Source organism: Artibeus jamaicensis, unplaced genomic scaffold (assembly GCF_021234435.1).
Source record: "Artibeus jamaicensis isolate MK-2021 breed Jamaican fruit bat unplaced genomic scaffold, CSHL_Jam_final contig_793, whole genome shotgun sequence".
In the NCBI taxonomy this organism is placed as follows: Eukaryota; Metazoa; Chordata; class Mammalia; order Chiroptera; family Phyllostomidae; genus Artibeus; species Artibeus jamaicensis.
The window spans coordinates 4,945,991-4,963,635 of record NW_026521975.1 but is presented as its reverse complement, the minus strand read 5'-3'; the positions used below and the strand labels follow the sequence as shown (position 1 = coordinate 4,963,635).

The following is a 17,645-nucleotide window of genomic DNA, read 5'->3' as shown; positions in this document are numbered from 1 at the left end:
CATCGGGGAAAGGTAAAGATGAGCCCTCATCAGAGTAGTTTCAAGAAAAGGAGGGCAAAGGGATAAAAATTGGGACAACTGTAATAAAATAACAATAAAAAGGGGAGAGAAATGGGAGATAGCAAAGTCAGGGCAGTGAGTCTAGGAAACTTGATATCATCTACAGAGGAAAACCAATGTTGAATTATAGTTGGAAGAAGCATGGAGTCAAGTAATTTTTTTAAGTTGAAGATATTACAGCTTATTTGTAGCTTAAAGGGAGTGGACCACTAGAGAAAAAGGAATTGATGATGCAAGAGAGAAAAAGGGATATTACAGAGCCAAGTTTTTAAAAAAGTGAGAGGGAGTAGAATTATGGTATAAGTGGAGGTGTTGGCTTTAGGAGTAGAGGAAAGGCAGCCTTTGGAGATACATATAGGGGCCTGCTGAACAATTTGGTAATGGGAATATGAGGTATTCTTTTAATCTACTACTCCTCTTCAGTGAAATGAAGTATGGAATAAGGTCCATATCTGGGTTGATATGTGTATGGGATTGCAGGAGAATGAGTGAAACGGCAGAAATCTGTTGATAATTTGATAAAGACATGGAGTGAGATGGCTGGACAGTGCCACTTGTGGTAGTAAACTGCATGGTGTGTGCTTTCTTAAAGTCACATTCAACTGCTAAGATGACAGTCCAAAGGAGGCATAAACCCAGGGCTAACTACAGTTTGCTTCCCAAGCCCTTGTCCCAATTATATATGCAATTATAAGGGAGGAGAAGAAATCCAAGGGTCTATACTTCAGAATCTGCCATAAAGGAAAACATTCAGGGTTACCTGACAAGGAAGCACTGTAGAGTAAAGATCCTGCTGGGTTGAAAATGTCAGTGTGAGTGGTACTAGAGCTGCAAGGGAGGAGAAAAGTGAGTGGAAACAGGATTTAGCAAGTAGTACAGCACTTGGTGAGGACAGGAGAGATCATGGGATGTGAAGGAACTGAGAGGTCAAAGCACTGAATGCATCATTTACTTGGATGTTGAAACAACTCAGAATAATGCAGGAGTTCTTTTGAAAAGAAAAACAGTGTCCTGGGAGCCAAATATTTAATAAATGAGGGGAAGACATGGGCAGATTGGTGGCTGACAATAATAAGGAGGGATGGCTGATGACAAAGACTTCTGGAAGGCAAGTCAAAGGAACTGGGAGGTTGAAAGGAAGATGGAAGAAAGAGCTTGGCAGGGTCACGAGGAGTGTGTGACACATGGTGAGCAGCAGAGAAGTCACCAAGAGAAATAGATGAAAACAGTGTCCTTAGAAGAAAGCCAGGTTTCAGGTACAGCAAGGAGGGAACTTAGTAGATTATGAATCAATTTAGTGTGACACGATTGAGCTTTTAAAAATTAAGAGTATATATATAATAGAATAGAAAATGTAAGAGCAGATCTGAAACTTTTGATAAACATTGCTTTGTAATTTTTTTGTTTTTGTAGGTGAGTGCATGTATGTATGTGTATAAGATACAGATAAAATATTCATTCTTTACTGTAAGTTGGAGTGGAAAGGTTTAAAAGCCATGGCATTAGATGACTATAAAACCCTTTGGAAATAAGAATCTTTATGGTGATAGATGACCTGGATGGCTTGGAAATGAGAAGAGAAGTGAGGCACAATGAAACTAATGTTATCAACCTGTAAGCAAACCTGAGTCCCGAAGTACCAGGCTCTGGTAGCCTGGCCAGGACCTGTCTTTCCTGTAGGCCCAAGTTCATGTGACATCTTCAAAATCCAATTGAGTAGCACCATCAAGAGGTGATATATAGCCTCCTGGCACCCAATCTCTTGTGCAGAATGGAGGGTGCCTCTTCTGCAGCCCAGGCAGCTATGTTGGGAGCATGAAGCACACCCAGGCCCTAGAGGTTTTATGATCAGGTGCAGGAAGGCTGGTGTAGATTTGCTTAGTCCAAGGACTCTTTATGGAGAGGTGATCTCAAGAACTTCAAGTGAAATAATCTGTGGTCTTGGCAATATAGACTCCTCAAGGAATGCTTGGCTCAATTTCACCATAATTAATCAAAGAGATAAATATACAAGAATACCAGCAATGTAGATATGAGCTCATTTGTTTTTCCAATGATTAAAGTCAAGATATACAATAGTTCATGCTAATTTTTGATGAGCTAGTTGGTCATTTTAGTTCTATTAGAATAATTAATTCAATATCCACAAATATGAGATTTTTTTTAAGTGACACAACTGTTTGGCTTGACCTGTAATTCTTCCTTTAGCCACAATTATCTCAGCTCACATTTGGTCATGATCACAAAGAGACACACCAGGACTTGTAAATGCTTCAGGGCAAATTCATTCCCAATAATTAAGTTTAAGAAAACAGATTAACATCATCTTTGAATATGAAAGTCAGAACATTATGGAATTTCCTTCTCTTTTTTAAGAGAAGATAATAACCCGACTAGTGATCAGTTTACCCATAAAAATTCTGTAAGACACAGAAAGTCTAATGACAAGACTAGTTTCTTTCTGTTATATTGGAGGCCTTCATCACCATAAATAAAAACTCACATTTAGGTAGTCTTCTCTGTGCTCGGTATGGGATGTTCACATATGTCATTTCTTTATGTTTTCATGACCACATTCAGTGACAAGCTTCACCAATGACTAAAGTAAGGCTCATATAGGTTCTTTCATCATTCAGTCAGTCTATATGACTGTTCTGTGTCACGTGCCACATGTCACATGCTGTATCATATGCTAGATGTTGTTCTGTAGCTAACAGAGAGAAGTTGCCGCTGACTTCTCCCCAGCACTCTGCAGAGTGAGCACTTGCCATAAACTCCCCATGAGAACTCACTGGCTCTGGTTCCAGTGTTTCTCCTCCTGTTACAGAACAGAAAAATCCATCTACCTGGCACTGGCAGAGGTAAACACTCGACATCAAAAATTGCAGTGGAGAAAGATTGTCTATTTTATTGATGAATGGAGCCATCCAGGAAAAGAGGAAGATGATGCTCAAGAGCCCAAATTACCTGGTGACCTGTAGATTTCAGATTATACAGGGCAAAAATCACAAGACAACCTGTGGGTTAGGGGCTCAGGATCTCAATGGGAGCTGATTGGTTGGAGGTGAGGTAAAGGTAATGAATCATTTTCTTAGGTCTTGAGGACAGCTCTGAGTTTTATTCCTGTGTCCCTCTGTCCACATTCGTGGAAAAGCCTATTTTCTTTGCCAGATTGGGAAAGTTCTCCTTCAATATTTTTTCAAACAAGTTTTCAGTTTCTCGCTCTTCCTCTTCTTCTTCTGGCACCCCTGTGATCCAGGTGTTAGAATGTTTAAAGTGGTCCTGGAGGTTCCTAAACCTCTCCTCATTTTTTTGAATTCCTGTTTCTTCATTCTGTTCTGATTGAATGTGTATTTCTTCCTTCTGCTCCAAACTGTTGATTTGAGTCCTGTCCTTTCTTCCCTTTACTGTTGATTCCTTGTATATTCTTCTTTATTTCATGTTGCACAGCCTTCACTTTTTTTTTATTTTGCAATGATACTCAATCATTTCTGTGAACATCCTGATTACCAGTGTTTTGAACCCTAACATCTGATAGGTTAGCTATCTCTTTGTTGTTAGTTGTTCTTCTGGAGATTTGATCTGTTATTTCATTTGGGACATATTTCTTTGTCTCAGCACACCTGTTATGTTGTAAGGGGTGGAGCCTTAGGTATTCAGGAGGGCAGAGCAACCTACATTGCTGTGTTGTGATGCTGTATGTGGGGGTGGGGTCAAAGAGGGAATAATGCCTCTTGTGTAGCTCTTGGGCTGCTTTCAGTCACTTCCTCTGACAAGCACTTGGGCCCTTCTGGTGCTGATTCCCAGGTGGGTGGGTTTCTATATGTTCTAGGACCCTATGGACCTCTCCAGCAAACTCTTCTGTGAGGCTAGGAGTTACACCTACCACCAAACCCCCAGAGATTTTTTTTACAGCAATAGGTTTAGAAGCTTACTTTTCCCATACTGGCACCCTGGGTTGCATGGTCTGTCTCACTCCCCAATAGTTTCTCTTGGTTTATCCGCATGCAAATGTGGGACCACCAGTCCTCCAGCCTCCACCTTGCTGCACATCCTCTTCACCCCAGCTGCCCGTCTCCGCCCCTCTTACCAGTCTGAATGTATGTTTCTTCTTTAGCTCCTTGGTTCTTGGACTTCTATACAGTTCAAATTTCTGGCAGTTCTGGTTATTTTTTGTTTTCAAATTTGTTGTTGTCCTTCTTTTGGTTGTATGGGGAGGCAAAGTGTATCTACCCATGCCTTCATCTTGGCCATAAGTTCTGAAAATTATTTTTTTAATATTATCTTTAGCCTGCCAGAGCCCTGGACCATGTGATAGTCAGGTCCTGGCTACTGTTTTCTGCTGCCTCTGGAGTTGCTAATTATTGAAGGGAAAGCTAGGTCTCTGAGGGGAAGAAAGAGAGAGAGAAAATTTCTAGAAATAGAGCTGTAAATTTAATCAAAGTCACAAGGACCCAGGGTTTCACTCTCTCACCATCTTTCTTGGGAAAACTAAACAACAAATCCTATGATTTTCCTTTGACTTGCATGGTGTTTTTTTTTCCCCCAACATGGAGATGTAAGGAAAAAAAATGACTTTCCCACAAACCTTCAAAATGAGCATACACATTAAAATTCTCACTTTGCCAAATTTAGAAATCACTTTTTCATGGCCAGAAAATAGAAAAATTGGGACTTGAATGCTTTTTTGCTTTGAGATTACTATTTTAATCAATTAAATTTTGACTGAATTTGACTATATTGTGATATTTATGTGCATTGGATCACTTTAATTCCTCTGGTTTTTTTATGGCCTCCAACCCAGACACTTCCAAGCCATCAGTGTTGCATTTCTGATGGAAAAATGTGCATGCAGAGGTCTAAGTCCATGCAGAGGCCATGGCAGAGATGCAGGGATGCTAGAGTCAGAGAAAGAGAGAGGATTCCAACCTGTGGTCAGGCTTTTCTGTAATGCCCAAAAGCAAAAATACTTCAAGTGACAGCATTTCATAGTGGCTGTTGAACCAGTATTTGGGAGCCCAGATGTCCTCCAAGCTGGAGGACAGTGACTTGCAGTTTTACATTTATGCTGGGCAGGAACCAGAAAAGGTTGTTAGACACATGCTGATTTGGTTCCATTTTAGTCACTTTCTTCATTTGTGCCTAATTAGTACAAAGTTCCCCAAAGGAGCTAAGGTTCACTACGGCTTTTCATTCACAGCAGAGAGTGTAGGAGGCGAGAAGCTGGCGAAGGGAAGCCTGACAGTGAATTGTTCCAACTATATCTCTGTTCACTGTGTCAAATACATTCTTGAGGCAGGTGCTTGAATTCACAGGCTCTTTAGAGAGAATTTAGCAACCCCAGGAATATATTGGTTAAGAAGAAGAAAGGAGGGGTGGTGGGGGGAGCTCACAGCATCAGCTGCTACAAGGGAAAAAGCTAATCGTAGAAACTTCTCTGCCAGAGAGAGAGAGAGGTGCAGCTGTCAAAGCAATAAGGTAAATGAGTCTTAGACTAAAATGGATTTTGTGGGGGAACTGTGTTCTCTGATAAATAGGGGAGATTGAACTCCAGCACCATCCCGCTATTCCTTGGTAATGCCCCATTTGGGCGCTGACTGGGTGGTCTTAAGCCCACTGCCACCCTGGCTTCACCGGCCACACCAATCAAGGCCCTGCAGCTGAGACCCTGGGTGACCTGCCTCAGGAGCCTTTTACAAACTCTGATTCACTCATTTGTGTGGGATGCTTTTTTTGCTACTTTATTTATGGGATTACATAAATGAGCCATTAAAAATGTAAATCTTCAGAACAGTGGAATAATACAGATTTAAACAATAACCCCCGGCGGTACAGTACAGAAACGGGCTATCGCCCCATCGTGACTATGGCAACAATAGGGGGTTAAGGGAAGGACAGAAGGGAGAGAAATAAAGCATCCCGCACTGTGGTAGTCATTGGCACCAGAGAAAGATTAGGGTGGTTTTTTAAAAGGAGTATTAGAACAATAATGAAGATGAGTCATTATAACCAACAAAGGAGCTGGGGCATCCCTCACACAGTGCAAGCCTGGGGACAGTCAGGCCACCACAGATTGGAGAAGTCGATCCCATCTCATGGCAAAGTATTTAACCCTTTTTGTGGCTTTTTGCAGAAGCAAAGAACCAAAACAAAAGAAAGAGGGAAGGAAGTGTTGAGGACAGAATCACTGTCATTTTCTTATCTAGTTGTGAAGATTTTAGGGTTATTTTGTTTTTAACTGTTCCTACTTGTGAATGGGGTCCTCCCATCCACAAGACAGGCCAGAAAAGGTGCTGCTGTCTTTCTGTGCTGAGCAGGCAGGCCATCCTGAAAGGGGGCTGTGGGCCCTTATGCCGTTTACAATAGCCAGCCACCTGGTGAGGGGAATTTGGGAGCAAAACACAGGAGGAGGCACCACCAAGCCTGGCCTGGGAAATGCCAGGGGAGGAGATTTACCCCAAGGTCCTCTCTCTGTGCCCATGACACTGGGAGAGGAAGCACTCAGTGCACCATAAGCAAATTAGCAGAAAAGACCCAGCAGGGTGAGGAATAGGGGCACAGGGACTTGTAGAAATCTACATAAATAGTGAGTGTACATGCACCCATGTTCAGAGAAGCACTCTTCAGTCACCAAAGGTAAAAGTAGCTCGGTGTCTTTTGAGAGATGCACGGATACACAGAATGTGGTCTGTCCAAACAATGGAATATTATGCAGCCCTAAAAAGGAAGGACATTCTGACACATGCTATAACATGTATGAGCCTTGAAGATATTATGCTAAGTGAAATAAACCAGACACAAACGGGCAAGTACTGTACGATTCTACTTAGATAAGGTTAGTAGAGTGGTCAAATTCACAGATACAGAAGCTAGAATTTGAGAAGTCGAGGGGCTTTCCTCAATAGCTACAATAAGCGTCTGTGTCTTGTGTGATTAAGTGGAGTGGACACCTTAGGGTTTCATACTTGTACTTAGCATAGGAAGCCTTTGTAAATATGAGATCTAACACAGACCCTGACAGATGAGATCATGGAAGTTGTGATGCTCTGAATTATTAGACACTGGGGATCTCCCCACTCAGCTTTTCCTTAGCATGGGCTATCCAGAACTGTAGTGAGCCCCAAGGCCCCTCTGCAAAGTTGAAAATTGTTGCCCTCTGCTAATGTCATTGCTCCCATCTTTGCCATGACCACACTGCAGCTCTGACATCCAAAGGGACAGCGTACTAGTGAGGGCTCCTTGGTGGGTACACAGCATGATAGAGAGACACAGGTATTCCTGAAAGAAGAGGTGCCCCAGAAAGAATAGACTTGCTTCTGAGCCCAGGTGAGACTCCCACCCTTGATGCCCAGACATCCCAGTCATCAGATAGAAGCAGTTAACCTTTCCCACCATTTCCTGTTACAGTGACCTCATTAGTACCCACAGCCTGAAGAATCCAGGTGAGATAGGTTCAATTAAGTATAGCTGCCTCAGGTCAACAAGATTAAACAGGTCAAGGTATGAGTCCTGGTGTCCTGTGCAGCCTTTCTCTGAGAGCTGCTTATCTTGTTGCCTCTTTGGCTTTTTCCCTACCCTCCCAAATTTACCCTCCACATCCACCTTCCTCAGTGGCTGCTTCCCTCACCACTTTCTTGGAAATCTCCAGCTGCTATCCCAAAGAAGTGGCTTTAAGCTTTTGTAAGGTATAATCATTTGCTTCCCAAAGCAATCCAGGTTAGAGAGAAAATGTCCAATTCATGGCTCTTTGGGGAGGCCTTGAGGAGGGAAAGTACAGACCGCATGACCCTTTGCATCCCAACTCACCAAGAACTTCTGATCACAGAATCTGTAAAACTCCAAATCCAATAGGAAGAGTTTATTACAACCCTCCAGATGAGAGATTGTTAACCTTTGCTACATGTTGGAATCATTTAGAGGACATTAAAAAAATATTTAGTCCTGGATATGGCCTCCCAAAATCCTGATTTGATTGGCCTAGGGTGCAACCTGGGTGTCCAGAGTTGGTTAAGTGATAATGTGCTTCTGGGGCTGACAGTGCTGCTCTAGAGATACTGCAGATGGGTAAGAATTGTCAGAATCTATACAATGCCTTTATCTTAGATGTCACTGACCTATCACAATTTAGGGCAGCTGGGAACAGAGTTGCAGAGGGGTATGCAGAGTATGCAGAATGGGAAAAACCATTTACTTTCTGAGTAGACTAGGAAATGAGGATGGATGTTGCCTTTATAGCAGGCAATGTGGGTGAACCAAGCAAGACCTGGGTGAGTAACTGTTATGTCCAGAGACAATCTCAATGGGGATAAGAAGCAGCCGCATGGCTGCAGGAAGGGAGTCTGAAACAGCAATGTTGCTGGATGCATTCACTGTCTTATTGGCACTTTGCTCAGCCCTGGAGATATAGCAGAAAACAGAAACCTTCCCTCATGGAGCTAAATTCTAGCAAGGGACACAGATGACAGAAGCAATAACCCAAATTATTAGTTACATTACAATTTCTGTAAGTGCTCTGCAGGGTGTTGTGAGGGTATGACACGGGATTGTGTCCGCACCTCTCCGAGTCCCTGTCCAGCCCTCCATCCCTTAACCTGGACTCATCCTGAGCACAGTGTAGGATGTATTACATGACACTATATTCATATGTCAAATTGTTAAGCCGACATGAATTTACAAATTGAGAATTAGGGTCACATAGGTTGATTTCTCTTTTTTATAGGGAAATTTTTTGTTTTTTATTTGTTATTATTTTTATTGAGTATAATGAATATATCATATTAGTTTCAGGCATATAACATAATGATCTGATATTTGCATATATTAAAAAATGATCATCACAGTAAGCCTAAGTAAACATCCATTACCTCATTTTGTGTTTTTTTCCACCACTCCCACCCACCCCAGCCATCCTTACCTGCCTCCCTTGATCCTACCCTGCTTTGGTTTTGTCTATGTGTCCTTTGTACATGTTCTTTCCCCTGCATTATCTTATTGTTTCTCCAGTTCACAAATTGGGAAAGCTTTTGGTAATGTGATGCTAAAAGTGTAAAGAACTAATTAATATCTTCTGCCCTGATTGGTGTCGCTCAGTGGATTTAGTGTTGTGCTGCAAACCTAAAGGTTGCCAGTTCAGTTCCCAGTCAGGGCACATGCCTGGGTTGCGGGCTAGGTTGCTGGTAAGGAGCATGGAAGAGACAACCAGTCAATGTTTCTCTCCCTCTATTTCTCCCTCCCTTCCCCTCTCAGAGCCCTGCAGAGTAACACTGATCTAGCTGGGCTAACTATGTGAATTTGAACTAACAAAAGTGATTACAAAACAACACACCAACAAATTAGGAATAATACTGCTTATTCTAAGTTCTTGAGGAGTAAAAAGGCTTTGTTTGAGAATGAGGGGTGTGTGTGTGTGTGTTGGTGTGGGGAGCAGGGAGGATAGGACATGGGAAGTGCAGACAGAGAGACATTAACTGGAGAGGGAAGGCTGGAGCTGGCTTCCCAAGCTCCCCATGGCTCTTGCTGTTTTTCACCTTGGGCCTGGGCATGAGCTGCACCCCTACCCCGTTCTGTCTCACCACTGTCCTGGAGGCTTCCGCAGACCCACAGAAATGCAGTCCTGCCCAAGGCTTGTCCATAAGGCCCCATCCAGAAGATGTCCCTGGGGTCACGGATGATCCTGTGTTACATAGCCCAGAGGGAACCCAGGGGACATAACACATTTTCAAACTGCAGGTAGCAAAAGTTCGGCCTACTTAGGAGTGACCATAGTTAATCCTCAAGCTTTTAAGTGAGGGCAGGAAAGCCAGGTTTAAGAAAATCCAAAGACAGTTTCCTCTTAGTTTCAGAATGTATATTTTTACCTTGTTAGACTTAAAATGTTAGATTGCGAGTCTTTCTGAGGGCAGAGAATGTGATTAATTTTTTATTCTATTAATAAAGTAACTTGCTTATAGTAATATGAATGCAATGAATATTTGCTGTTATTAAATAAATGATTTATTTTAAAAATTTGTGGAGAGGGGGAACTAAGGAATACTTCAAGTATCCTGACTTTTTTCCTCCAGCATACAGAATTTTTTTAGTAACAAGGTAGGATCTGGGGTTAGTTTCTGAAGCCTTGGCTGGCCCGTGGGCCTCCTGTGCTCTGGAACTTCTGGCCCTTGAGGCCCTTGGATGTACATAGGGTTGGTTCTGAGGGGTTCTCAGGGCCTGGTGGAAATGCCTGTGCATCTCTTGGCCCTTTCGAGGATCAGGAAGAAAAACAATGCCACAGCCCTTGGGGGAGTCCAAGGCCTGCTGGTTGCAGGTGAGGATCTTGCCCTGGCCTTGAGGATGTGGCTTCAGGCAGGGCTCCTCACACCAAGGGCACACATCTTCAGTTTGGGCACCTTCTGCCTATGCATGTCATTGGTTATAGTCCCTACAAACACAGCAGTTTTGCCCTCTTGACCAGGAAGCTTCATCTTGTGGATTGATCCATCCAGAAAAGGGACAGAGGCGGCCAGTTGGTGAGACTTATGGACAACCTCTTCTGCACCACTTAGTTGAAGGAGGAGTTGGTTTGTCTGGCCAGAAACCTGTGTAGCTTGACCAACAACCTTAGGTAGATATCCATGCTCTTGGGATCCTTGTGCTAAACCTCACAGTCTTTGTTTGGCACATGTGACAACAGACTCCCATGAGGGCAGAAAAAGCCTGACTTCTTTATCTACAGGCAGCCTCCCATCCTCTCAAACCTTCATGCTTTTGTACATTTGGGTTAATCTTTCTACAATCCTTATTCAATCCTAGCCTCTCTTCCTCCCCAACAATTCAAATTCCAAAGCATAGTCATCCTCTGGCTTTAACGGAGTGATGTCCTCCCGTCTTCATAGCCAGGCATTTTCCTTACACCTTGAATGTGCTCCACTCACTGATGCCACACTGCTGCGAAGTGTGGTCTTGTCTAGCTGTCTACCGTCTGTTCTGCCATCTGTTCAGTGAGTCTCGGGGATACTTTCATCATTTAGCCTCAGTGCCTAGAACTGTGCTTATATATACTAATATATATAATATATTCAGAGAGAAATACTTAAGTCTATAAAGTTTCAGCACAAATGAATGAGTGGCTAAAGAAATGTCTATTCTTTAGTGTGTGCAGTTAACATTAACTTTAAGAATCCCATTGGTTCTTAAGTAAATAAGTTATTGGAGAGTTTACATTTTACAAGTGGTGTCCATCTCAAGTTAGTGTCCAGTGAATTTTGAATAAGTGAATGAACAGAAGTACTAGGACAATAAAAATCACTAGCACATTGTGGTCTTTACTGTGTGCCAGACTCATCACTTAAAGCACTTAAGATGTAGAATGTTTTCTACTTCAGACTTTACACGTGACTGTAATCTGGGTACATTGTGTGCGTGCTTACACCCGCACACATCTGCTGATGAGTGGAGGCTTGTTTGCATATTGTTGCTTAAATATATTAATATACCTAATTATTTTCTTGTTAATCAAAACCACCATGTGAGTTTAGATTTTCCAGCCTAAATTTATACCTTGTACTGATACAATGACTTTTTCTGTAAAATAGATAACTTCAAAAGAGTTGGCAAACATGATGTTGGTCTCAAAGAAAGATAGTTTCCTTTGAAATTTGTCCTATTAATTCTGCTTTTCATTCTTTTTAAATTTAAATAATTTTTATTTTTTAATTATAGTTGACATACAATATTATATCAGTTTCAGTATATTATATCAGTATACATGCCAGTGATTAGACATTGTATAACTTACCAAGTGATCACCCCAATAAATCTGACTACCATACATAGTTATTACAATATTATTGACTTTATTCCTTATGCTGTACTTTACAACCCCATGACTAGTCTGTGACTACCAATTGTACTTCTTTATCTCTTCACCTTCTCCACCTGTCCCACCATCACCCCCCCATCTGGAAACCATCAAAATGTTCTCATATCTATTAGTCTGTTTCTGTTCTGCTTGTTGACTTATTTTGCCTTTTTAGATTCACATGTATTTATTGATTTATTGTCACTTTATTGTTTATATTTTATCTTTCTTCTTTTAATTTTTTTAAAGACTTTATTTATTTTTAGAGAGAGGGGAAAGGAGGGAGAAAGAGAGGGAGAGAAATATCAGTGTGTGCTTGCCTCTCATGTGCTCCCTACTGGGAACCTGACCTGCAACCCAGGGATGTGCCCTGACTGGGAATTGAACCAGCAACCCTTTGGTTCCCAGGCCGGCACTCAATCCACTGAGCCACACCAGCCAGGGCTCTTCTTTTTAAAGAAGAACTTTTAACACTTCATATAATACTAGTTCGGTAGTGATTAATTCCTTTAGCTTCTTCTTGTCAGGGATGCTCTTTATATGTCCTTTTAGTCTAAATAATGGCTTTGCTGGGTAGAGTAATCTTGGTTGTAGATCCTGTCTCTTCATCACTTTGAATATTTCTTGCCAATGTCTTCTGGCCTGCAAAGTTTCTGTTGAGAAACTAGCTGACAGTTTTATAAGAATTCCCTCATAGGTAACTGCTTTTCTCTTGCTGCTTTAAAGATTCTCTCTCTGTTTTAACTTTTGGCATTTTGATTATGAAATGTTTTGGTGTGGGCCTCTTGGGATTCATCTTACTTGGAACTCTCTGCATTTCCTAGACTTGTATGTCTACTTCCTTCACCAAGTTAGGGAAGTTTTCCTTCATTATTTTTTCAAATAGGTTTTCAATTTCTCGCGTTCCTCTTCTCCTTCTGGCACCCCATTGATGTGAATATTGATATGCTTGAAGTTGTCCCAGAGGCTCCTTATGCTATTCTCATTTTTTTAGATTCTCTTTTCTTTTTGCTGTTCTAATTGGGTGTTTTTTGCTTCTTTATATTACAAATTGCTATTTGAATTCTTTGCTTCATCTACTGTACTGTTAATTTCCTATAAATTATTCTTCATTTTAGTTAGTCTACCCTTCATTTATAACTGGTTCTTTTTTATGGTTTTCATGTTTTTTTAATGCTGTTGTTGAAGTTCTTACTAAGTTCATTGCTCATCCTTATAACCAGTGTTTTGAACTCTGTATCTAATAGATTGCCTGTCTCCATTTTGTTTAGTTCTTCTTCTGGAGTTTTTTATGTTCTTTCACTTGGGACATCTTATTTTGCTTCCTTATTTTGGCAGCCTCTCTGTGTTTGCTTCTATGTGTTAGGTACAGCTGGTACATCTCCTGGGCTTAGTAGAGAGGCCTAATGTAGTAGGTGTTCTGGAGGGTCCATTGGCACAGTCTCCCCAGTCACCCAAGCTGGGCGCTCCAGGTGCAACCCTCCTCTCCTGTGCGGATTGTGTACATCTCTTTGTTGTAGTTGAGCCTTGATGGCTGTTGACAAGTCAGTGACAGAAATTTAATCCCAGGCCTATCAGCTGCAAGAAGTGGCTGTAATCACCAACCACATACCATCATGAAGGATCAGCTGTGCAGTAGCCCATCCCATAGAGCTGGACTTATTTCATCAGGGCTCTGGTGCCTATTGAGTCTGCCCCTTGATTGTGTCACTTGTATAGGTGGTTGGGTGGTGCTCCAATGTGGTCTGAAGCTGTCCACTGGGTGTACTTGGCTCTGGGACCTCCCAGGAGGTACAGGCCAAGGTCAGCCTCTGCCTGTGTTTTTTCCAGGACCACCCAGCAAAAACTACAAAATGATCTGCAGATGGCTGCTATTTGTACTGGTCTTAGAGGTGCCCAGGTATGGCCAAGCCTGTGAACCAAGGTCAGCTGCTGGTAATGCCAGGGTTTGGGCCAGTTAAGGAGAATTATGGAGCTTGCTACAGTTGGATGCTGCTTGTTTGAGTGATTTTAGAAAAGTCTAAAGTATGAACCAAGACGGGCCATCCATATGGAAAAGCCACTGGAAACAGCTTGGGTGGGCCTGCAGGTTGACTGAGGAGGGTCTCAGGAAATCACCCAGGTAGAGCAAACACTATTAGCCAGGTTGATGGAGACTCAGACATGGCTCCTGCCTGTCTGCTCTTTGTGGGAGGGCAGGAGGTGTCTCAGAAAAGGAACAATGGCTTCTGCAGCATTTTGTCTGGCAGAAAGCTGCACTGCACCCCCCACCACCACCGAGCTTTCACCCTGATGCCAGACAATTCCATGTTTCCCAGTGTGTCTCTGATGTTTTTCAGACTGCCCCCGTGCTGGAATTCAGTGCTGGAACCCAGTGCTGGAACTCAGAGGGAGTGAGTCAGAGTCAATCAGTGCATGGGACCTATAAGAGGAACTGCCTAGGACTCCAGAAGCCTTCCATCTCACTCAGCCACAATCCATGCTGGTTTTTATGGCCAGAAGTTATGGGGATCTCCCTTCCTGACACTGGAACACTGGGCTGGGGGGCCTGGTATGGGCTGGAATCCCTTGCTTCTCTGGTGGAACCTCCACAGCTAATATATCACTCTCAATTTTCAATCTGCCACACATGTACATAGGACTAGCCTTTTCTGAGTCTCAGCCCCTCCTACCAGTCTCAATGTCTTCTTCTTTAAATCTCTAGTTGTAGGACTTCCATTCAGCTGATTTCAGGTGGTTTCAAATGATGGCTTTTCTGTGGTTCAGTTGTAATTTCAGTATGGTATGGGAGGATGTAAGTACCATATTTACCTATGCCACCATCTTAACTAGGAGTCATCATTCTCATTTTCTACCAACTGGGGTAAAAGAGGGAAAATGGAATAACTTGTCCAAATTTTGTGACTAGAGACAGATATTTTAATTGTCTAAATGTTTTTACATGTTGAGAGAAATTAAAACTTCCAGATTATAAAAATCACCCTTTCAGACTCTTTTTATTTTTTGATTAGAGGGGCATTTTTAAGTGGCATTGAACTCACAGGGTCAAATTCTTGTTGTTAGCTGAATGATTTACAAATTGGCAATTAGGCTCAAACAGGTGGATTTTTTATTGCTTCTCCAGTCTCAAGCTGAGATAGAAAACTTTTGGTGACATGATATGGAAAAGTGGTATCTTCTGCCAGAGCTTACTAAACCTGATGAGGAGGAGAAGGAGTACGATGGTGATGACAATGGTGATGATGACGAAGAAGAAAAAGGAAAAAGAGGAGGAGGAAAAAGAGAAGAGCTACCAATCTAGCTGTTGTTCACACATCACCGGCATTTACTGGTTAACATTGTGACAACACTGATCGTTTTTCTTAACACTAACAACATTGTCAAACTACAGAGTAGTCTGGAAGCATTGCCATTTGGTCTTTTGAGCTGAATCAGGCATTTTCACCTGCATAATGCCCTGCAGTTTTGTTCATTTTTCTGGGCCCTGAGCACTTGGCAAGCAGCACAACAACTCAGAGCTGTAGTTTTTCAATGACTTCAGACAGAAGGTTCTGCCCAAGACTCTCTGGCCCTTCCCCACTGAGAAACTTGGATTGATGTTTTTAGTTGTTTATCCAAAATGAATAAACAAAACCTGGTGACAACATTGCCTCTTTTTTCATTTTGCTTGCTATTTTGAGGCAATCAGCATTTTTAAAGTTACCATCAATTCATCTTCTATATTTTGCTTTCTTAAAAAAAAACTAAAGCCTACTAACTAGTTTAAAAGAGATGATACGAACAAAGCAGTCTTTTTCCTCCTCATGAACTGTGTATATAATTACTTGAATCATGTTGAATTTCACCCATATGCTGGGGAAGGGTAAAAAAAACAGCAAAAATAACTACTGTGAATTCAAACTGCAAATGAATGGAACCGGCCTCATTCATAAATGTCATATGAAGCTTTGGTTAAAAAGGCAAGTCTGTCATTCCAGGGACAGCAGCTGTTGTTATGTTGAACAAAATGGATACAAATGGGTATTATTTTAAAGTGAAATGCTTAATTTCAGGCCTAACAAGCACACTGTCCTCTGTGGAACCCTGTGTCACACGAGCCATGATCTCCAGTAGAGGGCTTGATTGCACAGGAAATCAAGCTCACAGGCTGTGGCCGGGGGGACCAGCAAACACACTGGCAATGTTTGAGTTACTATGGCAATCACAAAATAGGAAGGCCTTTTCTTCTTTTCCCCATCTCTGCATGCAGCCACAGCCTGCTCCTGAATAGGCCACATCTGCAAAAAGTTTTAACACGGTACTCAGATAAAGAAAAGGATCCCAAAAATGGGCACTGACCCGTCTCAAAAAATGTTGCAAATTTTACATACAAGAATTGGGGAGCTGGGCCACTTTGCACAGGTTATGTCATAATGCAAACACAAAGGGATAAAAGCACATGAAGGCTTTTGCTGTCAGATATTGAGAGGAGGGAATGGCAGAAGTAAATGACAGCTTAAATGCAGATGTAAGGAGAAAAGTCAAAGATGGGTGACAGAAAGTTACTGGTCAATGAATAAGGGAGAAATTTCAAACACAAAAAAAAACAGACAAAAGGGTAAAATACAATAAAATCCATCTATAGAGATTTACTGAGAAAACCCCCCAAAGCATATTTAGCAAATCTTAGAACTATGAGACCCTGTGAAACCAACACATGGCTCTTTAGACGGGGTCTTTGTAGACTTTTCGCATCCCACCACTGTTTCCATGCAACTTACCAACAGGCTAAGGATGTTTTCAGACAATGGTGGAGGCCCTTGGGAACTGGTATTTAGATATAGCTTCAAAAAATGTATATTTGCTGATTTAAAAAATACACACACACACAGGGAGAGAGACAGGTATAGATAAATGATCCTTGGTAACAGCCCTGCCTTGGAATCAGGGCGACTGGCTCACACTAATTCCTAAGGCATTGGTTTAGATGAAGAAGGCTCTCTCCCTACCCCTCACTTCCCTACACACATTTTTAAAATTTGACTTCTAGTCAGATTTTATTTGAGTGTCCTCTTCTCTCCCAGTGATTAGCAGTGCCAATTAAAAGTGATTGGCAGTTTTCTGGAATGGACCTACCTGCCCATGCCCTTGGCATGAAGAGGACCATCTTTAGGCTTTAGAAGAATGTGGTTCATTCCCCCTCCCTCTGGGATGAGGTGGCAAGTTCAGTCCACCACCCTTCTACTCAGCCAAAGAGTGAGCGAGGATGCATTCCCCCTTGAAAAATCCAAGCATAAAGAAGAAGCAAAAATTGTGAAATTAATCATCACTTCTTTTAACTTAAAGAGCTATTCATGGCATAAAAACAGTTGGAATAGACTTGCGTGGGTAGTGAACTAAGAAGTCACCATTTGCAAGAGTTGAAACTCAGAGAGAAGAATACTTTTAAATAGCATGAACTCACCACAAAAAGTCCACAGGGCTCAAAGGCATCCAGAATCCAGTAAAACTGACACTACATTTCACATTCATTGACTCTTGTTCCTTTGGGGGAGTTTTCATATGAAGAGAAAGAGACAATGGAAGACAATAGTGCTACCTTATCAAAGTTCATTCATGCAGCTATTTCAAATACTTTAAACTGCTTGTCAATAGGTCTTGCAAGTCTCTAAGATTCTAAACATTCTGTCACATTTGTGTACTAACCACTTAAAGTTCTGCTAAAGCTTTGTGACCTGGACTGCCTCCCCTTTCTGTGGGTCAAAATGCA

The 17,645-nt window shown here is 41.9% G+C and overlaps 1 pseudogene; it reads right to left on the bottom strand.

The window, feature by feature from the left end:
* Positions 1–10,159: 10,159 nt before the first annotated feature.
* On the bottom strand, positions 10,160–17,070 carry LOC119064941 (60S ribosomal protein L18-like; annotated as a pseudogene).
* Between the last annotated feature and the right edge of the window lie 575 nt (positions 17,071–17,645).